This window comes from Staurois parvus, unplaced genomic scaffold (assembly GCF_062004578.1).
Source record: "Staurois parvus isolate SC_StPar_1 unplaced genomic scaffold, SC_StPar_1.0 ptg000005l, whole genome shotgun sequence".
NCBI lineage: Eukaryota > Metazoa > Chordata > Amphibia > Anura > Ranidae > Staurois > Staurois parvus.
Window position 1 is genome coordinate 3,846,416 of NW_028317801.1, and position 20,507 is coordinate 3,866,922.

Genomic DNA, 20,507 nt, shown 5'->3' on the forward strand with positions numbered 1-20,507 from the left:
GTTTGTTTCTAAGGTACTTATCAAGAGCCCCCTCTTTGGAATATGTGTGGTTTGACTACCATGGTGTCTTTATGGTGACTTACTTACATTGGGTCTGGATGGTTCCCCATTGGGAAGTTGGTCCTTCTATTTTAAAATTATGTATACAAGACCATTGACTGTTTACTGAATGTACCTAAATTTTTCACCTGAGAGGCAGTGGCTCCACCTTGGTCTACTCATTTGCTCTTCTATGGGCAACATGCGCATGCAATGAATTCCAGTCTACCCTACTGATTTATATTACTCTAATAAGAATTAGGAGTGGGTTCCAGTGAGCTGATTCTGTCACATGAGCTCATGAAGCAGGATTCCTGAAACTCGTTTAGTCCACATGTGAATTGTAATCGGAATCTTTGCATGTTGTGACCCCCTATGTGGAGAGTACTTTTTAATGTTGTGTAATAGATTTTTAATGAAACATAATAAAGCTGTTTTTACAGTACTCAGTTTCTCTTCTATATGTCCACATAAAGTCCATGACTACATATTTTCATCATACATGATTTGCTGGGATGCGGATACATAGCACACACAGTCTGGGATTCCATGCTGCTATAAAGTTTTGTACAGATGATTAAAAGCAGTATGTGACTTTCTGTTCATAAATTGGAACCTTTCAAAATGCACTAAGGCTCCATTCACACTAGCGCTTCTCCAAAGTCGCATGATTTCCAGGATGAGGATAGTGCAGGGTATAACTACCGTATTTGCCAGCGTATAAGATGACTTTTTTGCCCTGAAAAACATGCATCCAAGTGGGGGGGTCGTCTTATACGCCGGGTGCACTTCAGTTGGGATAGACATAGCTGCCATAGTGGCCTTCCGATACTCGCCCGGTGCCCATAGTGGCCTCCCAATGCCCGCCCACCTCATTCTACATACCAGCCGCGGCGGGTCATTAGCGTGGCTGCGGCGAGCATCAGCAGCGATACAGGGGTGCCAGTCTTTTCGGTGTGACCGGCCCGTTCTGTTCGGCGAGAAGCAGCGGCACTCCGGCCCGCCCCTTGTCTACTCAGAGCTCGCACATGCGGACTTGCACACTAGTGCCAATTACAGGGAGATGCAGGGACATGGTAGTGACATGGAGACAGGGAGGGCAGACAGGGAGCAGGGACCAATCCAATCAGGCTTTGTATACAGCCAACCACAGTACTGCACCATTGTACAGTACAATACAGCATAGAAAATGTCCAGCAGTCAAACCCCTATCAACCCTATCATGGCACCAGCAAAAAGAAAGAGGGGGTAGTCTTATACGGCGAGTATATAACAAACTCTATATTTTGAGTGGAAATGTTGGGGGTCGTCTTATACGCCGGCAAATACGGTAATAACATTTAACTTATCCCCTGCACTATCCTCATGTTTACTGCCTATAATCTTTACTGGTAATATGTCTGCAGACATGCCAGGAATTGCAGTGTTTCATTTATGGCAATAATTTGGTTGATCATATGATCACAGGCAGACAAGGAAAGTTACTACAACGGCATCACTGTTTATTGTTTTCAAGAAGCGCAAAAGACAAAAAGGTACAAAAATAAGATAGGCAGCCCAGCACATGCAGGAGCAGGCTAAACTAAAATTAGTACAAGTACTTACAGCACAGAAAACAAATAAAAAACAAAAAATACAATGTTAATAAAAAATATAGGTGTGTGTGGCTCGTGAGAGGATAAGTACCCAATAGGGATCCCTCTGTGTAAAGCAGGATAATAGAAGACTCATACATTTCAGGTCTTGTTCATTATTCACAGAAGAGGAGTTAAAGGGATTGCACATAGGAGATCTGAAGAGGGTTTTTTTCCAACAAATGTTAAATTTCACTTTAATTTGCCTTTCACATTTTTCAGCAGAGAGAAGGTTAAGGTCTAAACCACGATTTGTTTCACAATACATATACTTCTGGCTTAAAGCTACATTTTTCACTGACCTTGTAAAATTTGATGCACTGTGTGCTGGCACAACATGAACAATTATGAAACAATAGCAAAAGTGCTGAGACAAAAGAGTTTAACATGTTGATTACCTTGTGCAGCTAAGATCAGGTGACTAATAGTCATGAAGTGGCCAGTCATTTTTATTACCTTTATCTAAGACTGAAATTGTTTGTTTGCCAACCACTGAATACAGCTTGTGGGTTGGTCCATTAAAAATGATATTTAGGCCAATCTAGCCAAAATGGCACAATATATCTGTATATATACAGTGGGGAAAATAATTATTTGATCCCCTGCAGATTGTATTAGTTTGCCTATTTACAAAGAAATGAAGTAGGAGTGTGGAAATTTAAAAAAAAAACTGCTTGTCCAGGGACTAAATCAGTGTCCCAATCTACTTGTCCCTCATGACAATCTACTTGTCCTGATAGAAAAAAAAAATACCCAAAACCATATTTAAATCTAAGGTGCTTTATGGAATGTCTGCAGCTTTTAAAAACGAAAGGGGTTCTATGGCAACTTAAACATTTAATATTTGTAACATTGACACTATATATTTCCTCCTCTCCTCCCTGCCTGTCTCCAGCACCGCACCCAAGGACTAGCAGGGAGGGGAGAGACCTTGCAGTGTAATGAGCACCGATTGGCTGCTCGTCAGGAAAGGGGAGTGTCGGCTTATCCTTTATCCCTTTTGCTGCCAGAGCCATTTTGCATTTTTTGCACACATTTAAAAAATCATTTAAGGCCTAAAGATTACACAAAACTCTACAACATAATATATTTTCTGAAGGCAGAGACCCTAGAGAATAAAATAGCGGTAGTTCCAATTTTTTATGTCACACGATATTATCACAAAGGACTAGGAAACAGGAAATTTCAGTAAAAAATACACAAGTTAATTTTAGGACACAAAAAGCTATGAATTATTCAATTTTTTTTTGTAAAATATAAAAAAAGACGAGGTTGCACTGAGTAAATAGATATCCAACATGTCAAACCTTAAATTTCTGTGCACTCGTGAAACGGCAACAAATTCTAGTACCCTATATTCTCTATTGGTGATGCTTTTAAAGCCCCTTATAGGTTATCAGTTTAGCGTTACAGAGGAGGTCTGGTCTGCGATATGTAATATGTGTATCGTAATTTTCATGTGTAGGCGCCCCAACGTGTGCTTTTACGTTTGTGCGTGCGTACATATGTGGGAGTGGGGGCTTTGAAAAATTTGGGTGGGTGTAATATGCTTGGGTGTAACTTACATTTTTTACAAAAAAAATTTTTACTTAATTATTTTTTTATCACATAGAGGACAGGTTTTCTTTTTTGAGACATCAAACAACATTACATTCTTTCCCATCCTCAATGGCCAGGAATCTGTCAACAGGGACCCAGAAGTGACTTCAAATCACTTCCGGGTTAGGACAAGAAGGGGAGGGGAGTGGACATGGCCGCTCTCCTCTCTCCTCTATACCCGCATACTGACATACCACCGGCACCCACTGAACAAGTCCCGGGCACGCAAATGGGGGCTGTGTGGAAGCAATCAGGCAGCAGCGCTGCTGCCCGAATGCTTCCACCTGAGAGGTGAGCCCTGCTGCTGGCCCGCAGCAGGGTTAAAGGCAAAAAAAACTACCTGCCTGGCGCCTGGAACTACATGTCCTGGGCGTCGGGCGATATGAATTGCACATCCCTGTGAAGAGTCTATAATTTTTATCATAGGTGTATTTTAAATTATAGAGACAGAATATCAACCAAAAATCCAATATAAACACATGATACAAAGGTTATAAATTGAGCTGCAGTTAAGTGAGTAAAATAATTATCTGATCCCCTACCAACCAACAATAATTCTGGTTCCCACAAACTGGCTATGTGCTCATGTGGTACACAGATTAGTCCTGTCAATTTAAGAAGATGCTCCTAACAACAACTTGTTATGTATAAAAAAAAGACACCTGTCCACAAAATCTTTTTCTTGGGCACCACCACCATGGGCACGACCAAAGAGCTGTCAAAGGACATCAGGAACAAGATTGTAGACATGCACAAGGCTGGAATGGGCTACACGGCCATCAGCAAGAAGCTTGATGAGAAGAAGACAACTGTTGGGTGATTATTCACAAATGGAAGAAATACAAAATAACCATCAATCGCCCTCAGTCTGGAGCTCCATGCAAGATTTCACCTTATGAGATAAGGATGATCTCAATGCAGTTGGGATCACAGTCACCAAACAAACCATTGGTAACACAATACGCAGCCATGGATTGAAATCCTGCAGTGCCCACAAGGTTCCCTGTCCTCAAGAAGGCACATGTACAGGTCCATCTTTAGTTTGCCAATGAATTTCTAAATGATTCAGAGAAGGACTGGGAGAAAGTGCTGTGGTCAGATGAGACTAAAATTTAACTCTTTGGTATTAACTCAACTCGCCATGTTTGGAGGAAGAAAAATGCTAAGAACACCATCCGTATGGTCAAGCACAGAAGTGGAAAAATGCTTTGGGTAAGAACCTTCTTCCCTAAGCCAGAACACTAAAGATGGGTCGTGGATGGGACTTCCAGCATGACAATGACCCAAAACATACCACCAAGGCAACAAAGGAGTGGCTCAAGAAGAAGCACATTACGGTCATGAAGTGGCCTAGCCAGTCTCCAGACCTAATCCTATAGAAAATTTATGGAGGGAGCTGAAACTTTGAGTTGCTGAACGACAGCCAAGAAACCTTAAGGATTTAGAGAAGATCTGTAAAGAAGAGTGGACCAAAATCCCTCCTGAGATGTATGCAAACCTGGTAATCAACTACAAGAAACGTCTTACCTCTGTGCTGGCCAACAAGGGTTTTTCCACCTAGTACTAAGTCATGTTTTGCTTGGGGATCAAATATCTATTCTACTCGTTGAACTGCAACACAATTTATAACATTTGTATTGTGTTTTTTCTGGATTTTTGGTTGATTTTCAGTCTATCATTTAAAATACACCTATGATAAAAGTTATAGACCCTTCAATTCTTTGTAAGTGGACAAACTTACAAAACCTGCAGGGGGTCAAAAATAATTTTTCCCTCTGTAGTTCACATTCCTCTATGTCATAAGATAGGACCTCATACAAAAGCACTGCATAGAGCATGTAAGTATGACATTTTGTTTTTTTAAATTGCCTTTAATATCACTTTAATCCTCATACTGTTTCCAGTGCCAAGGCCTAGTTCACATGGGTGTACCTAAGAATACATCCATGCAAAGGCCTTATCTGCCCACACAGGGATGCACAGGTGTTCCCAGGTAGTCACATTCATGTTTGTTGGGATGTAGCAGCAGCACAGACACAGCTGCTCCCAATTTGACATCCATGCAGATCCCACAACATACACTGTCTGCATTTGGGGACCCACACCCAAATGCACTCATATGGATGTCAAACTTGGGACAGCAGCTATGTCTATGCGCTGCTGCACCCCAAATGACATAAATGGGATTGCCTGTAGGCAAACACAGCCCTTATATGAGTATACAATTAAGTACACTTATGTGAACAAGGCCTAAAACCTAACTCCAGCTTTCTGTTGCTATAAAATACTTTGTTTGGACCAAAAAAACTACGATGCACCCACTGTTTGCCCTGTGTAAACTGTATGTAGCATCAGCTACATATCGTATACAGCAGGACAGGAACTTCCCATCCGACTTCCAGAAGGGTCGGGCTGAGTGCTGCTCAGCCTTTCACAGAAAACTTTGTATTTTCTAAAGGAGTACAAGACTTCCTCTGATTGGCTGTGGTGGAGATCAAGACCTTATCTTTCCCCCTCTTCACATCAGCCAATCACAGTTAGCCTTCTATTTATTTGCAGACTACAAAGCTCCCTGTAAATGGGTGAGCAGCACTCACCCTGTGTCAGGGCTCCCGGGTATGACCAGAGGTGTGTGACTGACGCAGGGAAACGCAGACTTCAGATATGTTATAAACAATGTAATTTATTAACACTAACAATACAAACATAAACGCAGTGCAATACTAAAACATAACACAGTGCAAACAAACCAAACCACCCACAGATAACAGTACATACATTGCAAGCGTCGTCAGGCAGGCCGGGTCAATATCAATCGGGCAGGTAGGTACAGGGGGAGCAAGCGGAGAATGGTCGGGGTCACAAGCCAGGTTCAGCAGGTAGCGGGCAGCGTGGTACAGAGGGTCAGGCAGAGGAGAATGGTCAGACAAGCCAGGGATCAGGAGCAGGAGAATGCTCAGACGAGCCAGGGATCAGAGCAGGGTCAGCAGAGAATCAGACAGGAACAGGAACAGGGAGCAGGAACAGGGAGCAGGAACAGGATACAGGGCCCAGGAGAAACACACACCAAGGCAGAGTCTGCAGGTCTGGCCATCCCTTAAATACACCAGTGTAAGCAGTTTCAGGTGTTTTAGCTGGCTGCAAGGTTGAGTCTCTGATTGCTGGGAGCACCCGCTGGCCAGCCCTGGTACTGCAGCCCATAAGGCAGGCGAGTCCCACCATTGCTGGCCAGTCCATTCCTGACAGTACCCCCCCCCCCCTCAAGGAGTGGCCTCAGGATGCTCAAAACAGTCCTAGCTGGGCAAAATGTTCCACCGCCCGGGTCTGGTAACTGGCGGGATATCAAAGACTGGCACACCGGGCAGGACTCCGGGCAGCGGCACACCGGGCAGGACTCCGGGCAGCGGCACACCAGGCAGAGGCACATCGGGCAGCGGCACATCGGGCTGGACTCCGGGCGGAGGCACATCGGGCCGGACTCCGGGCGGAGGCACATCGGGCAGGACTCCGGGCGGAGGCACATCGGGCAGGACTCCGGGCGGAGGCACATCGGGCAGGACTCCGGGCGGAGGCACATCGGGCAGGACTCCGGGCGGAGGCACATCGGGCTCGACTCCGGGCGGAGGCACATCGGGCTGGACTCCGGGCGGAGGCACATCGGGCTGGACTCCGGGCGGAGGCACATCGGGCTGGACTCCGGGCGGAGGCACATCGGATCACCAGGCGAAGCAGCAGGCAGTGGGCCCCCAGGCGGAGCGGCAGGCCCCCAGGCGGAGCGGCAGGCACCGGGCCTCCAGGCGGAGCGGCAGGCACCGGGCCTCCAGGCGGAGCGGCAGGCACCGGGCCCCCAGGCGGGGCGGCAGGCACCGGACCCCCAGGCGGGGCGGCAGGCACCGGGCCCCCAGGCGGGGCGGCAGGCACCGGGCCCCCAGGCGGGGCGGCAGGCACCGGGCCCCCAGGCGGAGCTGCAGGCACCGGGCCCCCAGGCGGAGCAGCAGGCACCGGGCCCCCAGGCGGGGCGACAGGCATCAGGCCCCCAGGCGGGGCGACAGGTCTCGGGCCCCCAGGCGGAGCGGCGGGCGCCGGACTCCCAGGCGGAGCAACAGGTCTCGGGCCCCCAGGCGGAGCGGCGGGCGTCGGACCCCCAGGCGGAGCGACAGGTCTCGGGCCCCCAGGCGGAGCGGCGGGCGCCGGACCCCCAGGTGAAGCAACAGGCACCGGGCCCCCAGGCGGAGCAGCAGGCACCGGACCCCCAGGCGGAGCAGCAGGCATCGGGCCCCCAGGCGGAGCAGCAGGCATCGAGCCCCCAGGCGGAGCAGCAGGCATCGGGCCCCCAGGCGGGGCGACGGGCATCGGGCCCCCAGGCGGGGCGACGGGCATCGGGCCCCCAGGCGGGGCGACGGGCATCGGGCCCCCAGGCGAAGCGACAGGTCTCGGGCCCCCAGGCAGAGCGACAGGTCTCGGGCCCCCTGGCAGAGCGACAGGTCTCGGGCCCCCAGGCAGAGCGACAGGTCTCGGGCCCCCAGGCAGAGCGACAGGTCTCAGGCCCCCAGGCGGAGCGACAGGTCTCAGGCCCCCAGGCGGAGCGACAGGTCTCAGGCCCCCAGGCGGAGCGACAGGTCTCAGGCCCCCAGGCGGAGCGACAGGTCTCAGGCCCCCAGGCGGAGCGACAGGTCTCAGGCCCCCAGGCGGAGCGACAGGTCTCAGGCCCCCAGCCGGAGCGACAGGTCTCAGGCCCCCAGGCGGAGCGGCGGGCGCTGGACCCCCAGGCGGAGCGGCGGGCGCCGGACCCCCAGGCGGAGCGACAGGTCTCGGGCCCCCAGGCGGAGCGGCGGGCACCGAGTCACCAGGCACGACAGTGGGCTCCGAGTCAACTGGCAAGACTGCGGGCACCGAGTCAACTGGCAAGACTGCGGGCACCGAGCCAACTGGCGGAACAGCGGGCTTCGAGTCGTCTGGCGGAACAGCGGGCTTCGAGTCGTCTGGCAAGACTGCGGGCACCGAGTCGTCTGGCAAGACTGCGGGCACCGAGTCAACTGGCGGAACAGCGGGCATCGAGTCAACTGGCGGAACAGCAGGCTTCGAGTCGTCTGGCAAGACTGCGGGCACCGAGTCGCCTGGCAAGACTGCGGGCACCGAGTCGTCTGGCAAGACTGCGGGCACCGAGTCGTCTGGCAAGACTGCGGGCACCGAGTCGTCTGGCAAGACTGCGGGCACCGAGTCGTCTGGCAAGACTGCGGGCACCGAGTCAACTGGCGGAACAGTTGACTGTCAACTGGCGGAACAGCGGGCTTCGAGTCGTCTGGCAAGACTGCGGGCACCGAGTCGTCTGGCAAGACTGCGGGCACCGAGTCGTCTGGCAAGACTGCGGGCATAGAGTCACCAGGCACAAAAGTGGGCTCTTACTCAATTGGCACGACAGTGGGCACCGGGTCATCAGGTACCGGATTGTCTGGCTCGACAGCGGGCATCGGGTCACCAGGTATGACAGCGGGCACTGGGTCACCAGGCATCAGGTCATTTGGCTTGCCAGCGGGCACCGCGTCACCTGGCAAGGCAGTGGGCACCGGGCCACCAGGCATTGGATCGTCTGGCTCGACAGCGGGCATCGGGTCACCAGGTATGACAGCGGGCACTGGGTCACCAGGCATCAGGTCATTTGGCTCGCCAGCGGGCACCGCGTCATCTGGCAAGGCAGTGGGCACCGAGTCACCAGGTACGACAGCGGGCTCTGAGTCAATTGGCACGACAGCGGGCACCGGATCAGGTACCGGATCATCTGGATCAACAGCGGGCATCGAGTCAACTGGCCTAATAGGATCATCAGGCTGGATCAGTTCATCATGCTGGGTAGAGGCATCAGGCTGAATGCAGGCATCCGGCTGAGTAGAGGCTTCAGGCCAAGTAGAGGCTTCAGGCCGAGTAGAGGCTTCAGGCCGAGTAGAGGCTTCAGGCCGAGTAGAGGCTTCAGGCTGAGTACAGGCATCAGGCTGAGTACAGGCATCAGGCTGAGTAGAGGCTTCAGGCTGAGTAGAGGCTTCAGGCTGAGTAGAGGCTTCAGGCTGAACCACGGAAGGCAGGTTCTCAGACGGCAGGCTCACCGGTTTGGATACTGGCAGGATGGTATTGGTTGGAAAGAATTTTCGCTTTTTTCTGGTTTTAACTACTGGAGCACTGCAAGTAAACGCAGGTCTGCAAATGAATGGAGCAGCTGGAGACAGAGAAGAGCTGGAGGATGGAACAGAGGAGGGAGCAGTTGCTACAGAGGGCTTTTTTACAGGGTTAAAGGCAGGATAGGTGCAGCGAGTGGGAACAGGGTACTGACATGCGGTAGATAGCAGGGCAGGAGGAGCTGTTGGGAATGCAGGAATAGAGCTTTGAGGAAATAGATTAGAAGCAGGACTGGGTTTTTGTAGGCTGACTGAGGCTGGGTGCAACAAATCTGTCCATGTCTGCAGTATGGGTTGAACAAAGCTGAGCTTACACAAAGCCTGTCTGACCAAAGACTGCACTGCGTTTATACAATCTCTTAGTATCTGTGGTGAACATGCAGCATAATGCTCCAAGAAGCAATCCACATCATCCTCTAATAACCATACCAGGGACTCTACCTGGTCAGCACTAAATGGCGGCAAAAATTCATCCCTGCATTCGGGGGTACCAGATGATACCAACTCCGCACAAACCTGAATCAATGGCTGCACCTCAGAGAATTCTGTGCCCTGATCTACTAGAACGTGAGCGAGCCGTATACATTCTAGCAGTTCATCCCGGGTATACTCCTTCAGAGTCTGATAAGCATACTCTCTGTCATCAAACGCTAGCAGATATAAATACACAACCTCATCAAGATCCATCCTTCCCAGCAACAAGCCAAGATGGCTTCCCTGTGCAGCCACTTCTGGTCAGGATTGGCCTTGGTGTAATGTCAGGGCTCCCGGGTATGACCAGAGGTGTGTGACTGACGCAGGGAAACAAAGACTTCAGATATGTTATAAACAATGTAATTTATTAACACTAACAATACAAACATAAACGCAGTGCAATACTAAAACATAACACAGTGCAAACAAACCAAACCACCCACAGATAACAGTACATACATTGCAAGCGTCGTCAGGCAGGCAGGGTCAATATCAATTGGGCAGGTAGGTACAGGGGGAGCAAGCGGAGAATGGTCGGGGTCACAAGCCAGGTTCAGCAGGTAGCGGGCAGCGTGGTACAGAGGGTCAGGCAGAGGAGAATGGTCAGACAAGCCAGGGATCAGGAGCAGGAGAATGGTCAGACGAGCCAGGGATCAGAGCAGGGTCAGCAGAGAATCAGACAGGGACAGGGAGCAGGAACAGGATACAGGGCCCAGGAGAACCACACACCAAGGCAGAGTCTGCAGGTCTGGCCATCCCTTAAATACACCAGTGTAAGCAGTTTCAGGTGTTTTAGCTGGCTGCAAGGTTGAGTCTCTGATTGCTGGGAGCACCCGCTGGCCAGCCCTGGTACTGCAGCCCATAAGGCAGGCGAGTCCCACCATTGCTGGCCAGTCCATTCCTGACACCCTGTCTCAATTTTTTTTCCGGGTTCAGGAGAGGAAGTCCCCATCCCACTGCCGGAACACAGTGCTGTATACTATATGTTGCCGAAGCTACATACAATTTATACAGCACTAACAGTGGGCACATCTGTTAGTGAAGGTAATAATTTGTTTGGGCCAAAACTGCTTTAAAGTGACAGAAAGCTGTAGATAGTCCTTAAAGTAGTATTAGGCCCTTTCACATGGGCCACATCTGGTTTTCTCAGCAGGAGAGCTGTCCACTAATAGCCTGCTGAGCAGAGCAGGAGGATGGCAGGTCTGGGTCCTCTCCGCTTATGCAGAGCAGACACAGCCTACTCTGCTCTATGGCAGTCAGATGTAAACAGACCGACTGTCCATTTACACCCAACTGTGATCCAAACCAATTTACCCAGACAGAGGGAAACGGAATCCCTTCAGTTTGTTTTTCACTGGATTGGAGATAGCCAGATGTAAACGGACACAAGTCAAGTGACAGTCGGCACTTGGGTAAATGTCAAATGGTAGTATCCTTTGCGTTTTGACCATCAGGCCCTAGTCATGTCAGTCATGACTAAGGCCTGATGGCCAAAACACATTGGCTGTCTTACAGCTGTTTCATGTCATTTCAATAAAGGATACTGCCATTTGACATTTACCTGAGTGCTGACTGTCTCTTCAGTGGTTCACAATACACAGAGGCATCAGCAGCCTTTTAATCTGAGCACCGGGTGGAGATGAGGATTGAAGGAAAGTAGCAGCACCACTGCACCTGTTTCCATTGCTAAACGGACACAAATTCCAACACAAGTTGAATGAAGGGTCCAATCTGGTCCATTTGAAAAATGGACGCCATGAGAGATTTATCAATTCATGGACTCCATGGATCCAACATGCCCATCTGGCCATATCAATAGATCATTTCAGTTCACTTTAATTCTGGTGACCCCAGAACCCAGACCCAGGTGCTTTAAACATTCTCTTCTAGATCTTTTCTTGTCTCTTTCTCCTCATCTCTTTCTTTTCCCTTTTTTTTTTTTTGTATTATTTTATCGGCTCTTCTGCAGGGATGATTCATGATATGCTATATATTTTTTGAAAAGGGCTTTAAACACTCAGCATTTTTTATTTAACAGACTGAGCACAATAAAATAAACATTCCCCAGTAAACTATTTGTTAAAGAGGTTCTAAAGGGAAAACATGTTTTACCCTATTGCTATCCCTACATTAAGGGAAAAAATGTTGCAGTATTTATATCACCCCTCACCCCCTGTCAAAATGAGGTACTCGCTCCCTAAAAAAAAGCACTCCAAAAGTGAGAGAGAGGAAGGGGAGGAGGTGATAGAGTGGAACCTCCCTTTTTAGGTGAAGTTCTGTTTTAACCACCACTAACAGTCTTATTAAATACAGAGAGCAGGTTCTTGAAGTAAAAAATGACATTAAAGAAACATAGAGGTTGTTATTGTTGACCTCCTTCTGAAAATGCCAGCTTTCTGGCAGTTATGTTGACCCACTGGATTTAAAAAACATATTAACATTTCAAGAAAAAAAAATCCCCCAGCCGCCCTCACTAGCCCTCTCAATACACCAACCTATTTCACCCTTGCTGTGGGTCTGTATTTACCTTAGAAAGCTGACTGCAGCCCAGCTGGTAAAACTAAAGTGTGGGACTGCCTATGTCTGCACACTAACATACCAAAGACTTGAAGGGGACATTGCTCCTGCAGTACAGGATGACCCATTCAAGTCTAAGTGAGAGGAGACAGCTGCTTTTATAGTATGCGCCTGTCGCACCCCAACTCCCTCTGCATTCCTCTTGCCAATGCTTGGCAATGCAGGGAGTTGGAAACAGGAGCTTGCACTCAAGTCAGCCATCTCTTTGCTAGCTGCGGCATCAGGCGGCTGTGTGCCAAGGGAAGGGGGAGGGTGTCATGTCTGAAATCACAGCTAGTGATACGGGCACCTAGGAAAATGGGACTTTGGCCAATCAGGAGCTAGAATTTGTTAAAAAAAAGTGACAGTTCTTCTTTGACATGTATTGGGATATCGAGTAATACTGCAACACACATATACAAATGTGACATGCAGGGGCGGACTGACCATTTGGAAATTCAGGCACTGCCGAGGGCCCAGGGTCAGTAGGGGGCCCCATGAGATGCCCCTGGTACCTTTTTCATAGGCTTTTTTGAGTTTGGGCAAGGACACAGGGGCCCCATGATCTCCTATTGCCTGGGGGCCCCATGAGTTGTCAGTCCGCCCCTGGTGACATCAGAATATTTTTCATAATCAGCCATGAAGGAGTAATTCCAGTCAGGTGTCTAGAATGCATCTCACCAGTCTGTTGAAAGCTTTTATCAATGTGTTGTGAATATCAGCTCTATGGTTGTTAGAAAGTGAGATGAGTGGCCAGTTTACCAATCTGTATGACAAGACCACAGAACATACATAATCTCAAAACAGTTACATTTTTTTTTCTGTTTAGTATATAATCTAACAATACAGTCAGCTAACCACATAGCAGCAAGTTATATTGTAACAAGTGTAACAGATTTGCTACATTTTAAATGTCATGCTTATAGAATTCAAATGAACTCCAAACCCATAGCACACACATCAGCACTATCAATTCCTTGCCATGAATTAAAAAAAAACAATGTTCCCCAGTTTCTAACCTAGATCACATGGTCTCTGTGTACTAATCATTACTGCAAAGTCTATTGTTTTTCAATCAGCAAATGGATGTGTGAATTGACAAGGCTGCCACTCTATACATATATGATTGCACACTTAAACTAGCCATAAACAGTTTTTTCTGTCCAGCCAGATTCCTCCATCCACACAAATGAGGTGGACAGAGGATCCCCCCAACCAACTGACTACTATTGAGTAGGGTGTCGCAGTCAGGGGTTAGGTTCAGAGACCAGTGGCTGTAGCAGTAGAGAGGTTCACAGGCAGTCAACTAAAAAATGTACAAGCAGATCCCCCTAGAACAGGGGTCTGCAACCTTTAAGACATAAAGAGCCACTTGGACCCATTTCCGAGAGGGAAAAAAAGACTGGGAGCCGCAAAACCATTGCAACATTTAAAACAAATCCCACACTGCATATATTGCAAAAAGCGCTCTGGTCATGAAGGGGGTTTAAGGGCCCAGTAAGCAAAGGGTTAATCAGGGCCACAGTGTATCGTCATAATCACAATCATAGCCTTAGGTCAGTGGTGGGCAACCTTTTTTTTCAACTGAGCCAAATCTTGCCAAAACCACGATTGAAATTTATTTTGAGAGAAACATTTTTAAAACTGAAAATACATCCCCCATATAGTAATTCATCCCCCATATAGTAATTCATCCCCCATAGTAATTCATCCCCCATAGTAATTCATCCCCCATAGTAATCCATCCCCCCTATAGTAATTCATCCCCCATATAGTAATTCATCCCCCATAGTAATTAATCCCCCATATAGTAATTCATCCCCCATATAGTAATTCATCCCCCCTATAGTAATTCATCCCCCCTATAATAATTCATCCCCCATATAGTAATTCATCCACCATAGTAATTCATCCCCCATATAGTAATTCACCCCCCATAGTAATTCATCCCCCATAGTAATTCATCCCCCATATAGTAATTCATCCCCCCTATAGTAATTCATTCCCCATATTGTGTCAATTCACTTACCTTTGCTCCGCGCGTTCCTCTCGCTGTGTTCCCGCGCCGTTCTGGTCTTCAGGGCGGACTGTGAGAGGAGAGGAGTTCGTCACGCTGCCCCGCCTACATCCTGACAGCCAATGTTTGCCAGCGGGTGCCCGGCACACAGAAGAGCTGCATTAACCTCCCTGGCGGTATGATTCTTTCCGATTTTTGGTGCTGAAAGCGGTACCATTATTTTGCATGGAAATATGTAGTTTTTTTATTGTAGGCTGTAATTTTTAGGAATAACTCACTGAAATCTGTCTGAACAAGATTCTAAATCATATTATTTAATTCAATAATATAATCAAACCAAAAACACTGAAATTTGAAATATAGCGCCAAGTTCGCACATCACTGAGCAAAGTCGCAAAATTGTTTTCAATGTCTGATGACGAATTTCCCCACGAATCATTATCACTCAATTCTGCAAGTGGTCCTGATTTACTATCGCTGTTCTCTAGCTGAGCTTAAACCGCTTTTGACCTAAAGGGACGCTTTTTGGACGCCATGGACTTTTCTACGTTTCCAGGCAGAAAGAACAATCAAAATGCAGACAGGGGACAGGACAAAGCACTCGGGACAAAATGTATGTGAAATAGGTTGAAACAGCAATGTTTTACTATTTAGAATCATTTTGAAAAAAATGAAATTTTTTTTAAATTTTCAAATTTCCCGCCGCCGGCGGCGCCCGTACGTCCCGACGTCACGGGAACCGGAACACAGGAGCCGGATGCCGACATCAGACGGAGGAGATGGCCGGGAACGCTGCAGGGGACACATCGCGGGAGCGAAGGACAAGGTAAGTGCTGCAGGGACTCCCTATGCAGTGCTGCATGGTAAGCCCGAGTGTAGCTCGGGGTTACCGCTTTTGGTATAGAAATTTTACCCCGAGCTACACTCGGGAATACCGCCAGGGAGGTTAAAAGAGCCGCGGCTTGCCGACCCTATTGCCTGTCACCTGGTGGGCAGTGTGCTCCGGAGCCGCAGGAAAGGTGAAAAAGAGCCGCATGCGGCTCTGGAGCCGCGGGTTGCCGACACCCGCCCTAGAAGATGATGCAGACCTACCTGAGGCGTGGGGTCCAAGCACTACCGGTATTCACCAGAGCTCCTGATGGTGGAGATGGGTTTTGCTGCATGTTACTACCAGATTGTGATCCTCAGGATCGCCCCACCATCAGGTGAGCAAACCGGGGTCCAGTAGCAGATACAGCAGATAGGGGTCGAGCAGAAGCATAGTCAGTAAACAAGCCAAAGGTCAGTAACAAGTACATTATAGTAGCTGGATGGAATCAGACAGAAACATAGATGATGAACAAGCCAAGCTCAGTAATGAGTGGTAGGAAAGCAGTAGGTATGCAGGAAGCAGAAACAAAAAACCACTAAAAACAGAGAAAATCAGTGGATAGAGATCCCCAAATCCTATTGGCAAGGGGCACAAAATAAATGTTCATAAAGTCCAAAGTCATAAATGCAATGTAGTGCAATTGAGTCCATATAGCTCTTGTAGCTGTAACAGGCTCTGTGTGACGATAAGGAAGAAAAAAGCTCCTCTAAGTGCAGTTTGTAACAAAATTTATTGGGAAGCAATGTAAAAGCACTCACATTGTGTAAAAAAATAAAAAGGACCAGGTAAGTGGAGCATTAGCCAAGTCCTCGCTGCAATGGCTACGTCCATGCTAAGGGAAACTGTGGATGTCACAAGAAAGCCAGCTGGCATGTGAAGTCTTTGAAGATGGCGTGTGGAGTGTACCTTGGAGCGCATCGTCAGCGTGATGACGTAGGGGAGAGCAGCATGTAAAGCGATGCGTTTTGGAGAATGCGCTAAACCACTAGAGGGCAGAAGCACACTCCCTTCTTAAGCTTCAGAGACTTCACATGCCAGCCGGCTTTCTTGTGACATCCACAGTCTCCTTTAGCGTGGACGAGGCCATTGCAGCGAGGACTTGGCTATTACTCTACTTACCTGAGCCTTTTTATTTTTTACACAATGTGAGTGCTTTTACATTGCTTCCCAATAAATGTTGTTACATACAGCACTTAGAGGCGCTTTTTTCTTCCTTATCTTCATGCAGGTAGCAGATATTGACTGTAGACAGCAGAACAATATGCCAAACAGGAAGCGCAGAGACATGGCTTAAATCAGGAAGTATATGTGAGGAGCAAAGGGTTCAAGGTTCATGAGAAACAAGATACAAGGTAAGACTGTCTAAGGAATCAGGCAGGGAGCTGTCCAGCATCTCAGGTGATACAGCGAGAAGGGCCACAGCTAGAAACCGCAGAGGTTGCAAGTTCAGACCCAGGTTCTGACACAGGAATAGCCACATACACACACATCAAAATTCAGCCGGTCCCTGCTGAACTGAATAAATTTTGAGCAGTATATGGCTAGCTTTTGATAGAGACAAATAACAAAACTCAGGAAACTGCCAGGAGTGGAGTGTGCCATAGTAACTAAGCAGATAGACCTGCTTCAAGTCTCTCTGCGACAGTTTCTTTTTCAGACTGAAATATAAACTAGCACAGGTCCATACATAATTAATAGAGGTAATGCGGCAGTCTTCCATATAGAAAACTGCCGCAGATTCCAGCCATATGTGACAGCTCACTTCCCTCTCTCTGGCAGTGTAGTGATTACAATACACAAGCAGAGGCAGAGGATTCACAACCCTCTTCCTCCCTCCCGCGCTGAGCTGAGGGGGGCAGGATGGACAGAGAGATCAAAGCATACAGCTCCTGCTCTCCATTCTCTGCATTAGTGATTGTTCCTAGTTAACAAAGGGCCTTGCACCACTTTAATTAGAAGCAGCATCTGCTCTTGTTTATGCTCAGAAGAGTTGTGCAACCCTTGTGCTTACTTCACTCTTGTTTAATTCCACCCAAGGTTCTTTTGTACTTGAATATGCCTTGACAAAATTGTTTATATTACACAGATGTCTTATGTTGGATAAAAACATTTAAAATGGTAAGATGCATTGCATGTGATTGCAGGGCGCTTGAAGCATGACACCATTCACTTGAGCCATAACTTACTGATGCAAAAAAAAGGAAAACACAGATGTAGTCCTTAAAATGACTGCATCTATTAACATACACAGTTTTAGGTACAGTTCAGCCTTCCTATTCAGATAGGAACTGTCTACATCCACCACAAATCGAAACCTATGGGGTCTGTTCCTCATTTTAGAACAGATGGTAGAGCCATGTAACTAATTTCTTTATGGTCCCTGTGCCAACTGTGAATCTAGAAACACTTGTTTAAGGACTTTTACTTCATTTTAGGATTGTGGCCATGCAAATCATTCATTTAGCACTTCAAACACTAACTGGAGCAGTCACAGGTTTTTGAATGAGCTATTATGTATCCCCAGTTTGAATTTCACACCAGGGCTCTATGACTGTTAGGGCAAGTTTAGCATCCATGTGAGAGCCCACCTGAGCTCCACCAGTGTGCAATGTTCTTCATGGCAATTAATGCAACTGCAGTGTAGCTGCCACAGCTGTCTAACACGTGGGTAAAAGAGGCAGCTGCCCCGGGCCCAGTCATTGTTGTGAGGCCCAAAACAGTTGCGCCTTGAGCCCGCACCAGTGATTTGCCAGGTAGTCAGGAATGCTAGTAAGCTGTCCCTCCATGCTCTTGTCCCGGAAATCAGAGACACAGTCTGGACAGCTTACAGCCATTTCTCTTATTGCTACATGTCCATACATCACAGATCACTGTATCTCCATATTAGGGATTGTTGCCCATTTTCCACACATCAGGACTGGAATCCCGACCCCCTTGTTTGTGCCCTCCTGACTCCTGTACTGTACCCTCCTTGGTGTGTGCCCTCCCAGCCCCTGTACTGTGCCCTAAGCTCCCTGATGTGTGCCCTCCTTACCCGCCTGTACTTTTCCCTCAGTCCCTGCTCTGTGCCCACTGTCCCTGCTCTGTGGTCACTCTCCTGACCCCCTTTACTGTGCATTACTGGCCCCCGTACTGTGCCCTCTTGACCCCCTGTTGGGGACCAAGAAAACGTTTGCTCAAGGTCCAATCAATATTAAAAGCAGCCCTGGTAGCTGCTACCCCAGGGGGTACATCAAATCTTACACCTCACATCAATAAATTCTGCTCTGCTTGTTTTGGGGCTTGAAGGCTGCTTGGACAGATTGCCCCTCTACACAAGCCTCTAGTTGCACCTTTCATCTTCATTGTAATGATATTGGGGAAATAACTAAAGTATACAAAAATACAACTCTGCACTTTTATACCATGATCCAGCAGGCTGAACAAGTGATTGCACAAGCATCAACCTAACATAAAAGAACAAATAGCTGGTTCAAGAAATCAGATCATCTAACATTTGGGCAGCTCTACAGAGAATAGAATAAATAAAAAAACATCTAAGATAAGCGTTTACCCCTAAAGCGTTTGCTGCTCTGAAGTGTTTTATTACAGCCTTCCTCAGCCAATTCAACATCGCCTGAGCAGACACACCCAGATTACGTTTTTTTTCAACTCATAGTTGACCTAATATAACCTCTGTGATACGCGTCAAACTTTTCCTCTTGCTGTAGAACAAGATCTACGATGCCGTGAATGATATTAACAGAAGCAGTTCCACAAGTGTATTTCTTAGTGTTTGAAACAGTAGAAGCTTCAGACTGGGTAACATTTATGCAGTGCAGTAATTTTGAGTGGTACGCTAGCTCACTTAATTGAGGCAAAAATTGTACCCAACCATGTTTCCACAACACAAAACCCCATATCTTATATTGCCATGCGTGTATTATCTGAGTGTGTTGGGGTGCACAGCTTCCACAGTTCAGGTCTTACTTAACCACTTGCCCTCCAGAGCGTTTACCTTCCTTCCTGATCAGGCCATTTTTTGCGATATGCGATAATTTAACTGACAATTGCGCGGTCATGCAACGTTGCACCCAAATGATATTTATCGGCTTTTTGCCCCACAAATGGAGCTTTCTTTTTGTTTTTTTTTATCGCCTCTGCGTTTTTTATTTTTTGCACTATAAACAAAAAAAGACCAATAATTTTGAAAAAAAAAAAATATTTTTGACTTTTTGCTATAAATCATCCAGTAAAAAAAATTAAAAAATCTAATTTTGTCATAAATTGAGGCCAAAATGTATTCTGCTTCATGTCTTTGCACACAAAAATCCCAATATGTGTAAATTAATTGGTTTACATGAAAGTTATAGCATCTACAAATGGCGGTATATAAACTGGAATTTTTTTTTTTTATACTAGTAATGGTGGCGATCAGCGACTTATAGCAGGACTGCGGGGGGCATTCTGACACTGGGGGGGGAACTGTCACTGACATCCCCAGTGACACTAATACAGTGATCAGTGCTAATAAAAAGGAACTGACACTGTACTAATAGCACCGGGCAGGAAGTGGTTAACATCAGGTGATCAAAAGGTTAACTGTGTGCGGTGTGTGTTTTACTGTGTAAGCACACTGCTTTGTATTGCTTTATTTTGCTTTATGTCTTAATCCCCCACCCCCCTCCTCTAACAGTTTTGGAATTGTTTTTGGTTTTTCAGGTACTTGCCCCCACTCCTGCTGGAATCGCCAAGGCAATTCCACTGAAAGTTCATCTCCCTGCCCCCCCCCCCTCCCCACAACCTCCTGAGACACATCACTTGTCCCTGGAGGCTGTAGGACCATTCACACAATGCAGCACAGCATGCGCAAGCACAGAGGGGAGTTGGCTGTGAAGCCACAAGGAGTCATAGCCAGCTTCCTACTGTAAACATGGCGGTGCCAAGACCCGAAGACCTGGACCGGGGGAGGACAGTGTTGGATTCTTGGACAGGTACAAAGTGTCTGTTTATTAAAAGTCTGACTTAATTTTTTTCAAACATGATTGAAGAACTGCTGTAAAGTGAAACTAAACCCATTGATTAAAAGTTAAAAAAAAAGTTAAAACATAACTAAATCCTTCTATCCTTTTCAGCCAAGGAAGCTGCCATCTTAGACTCTGTTTGAT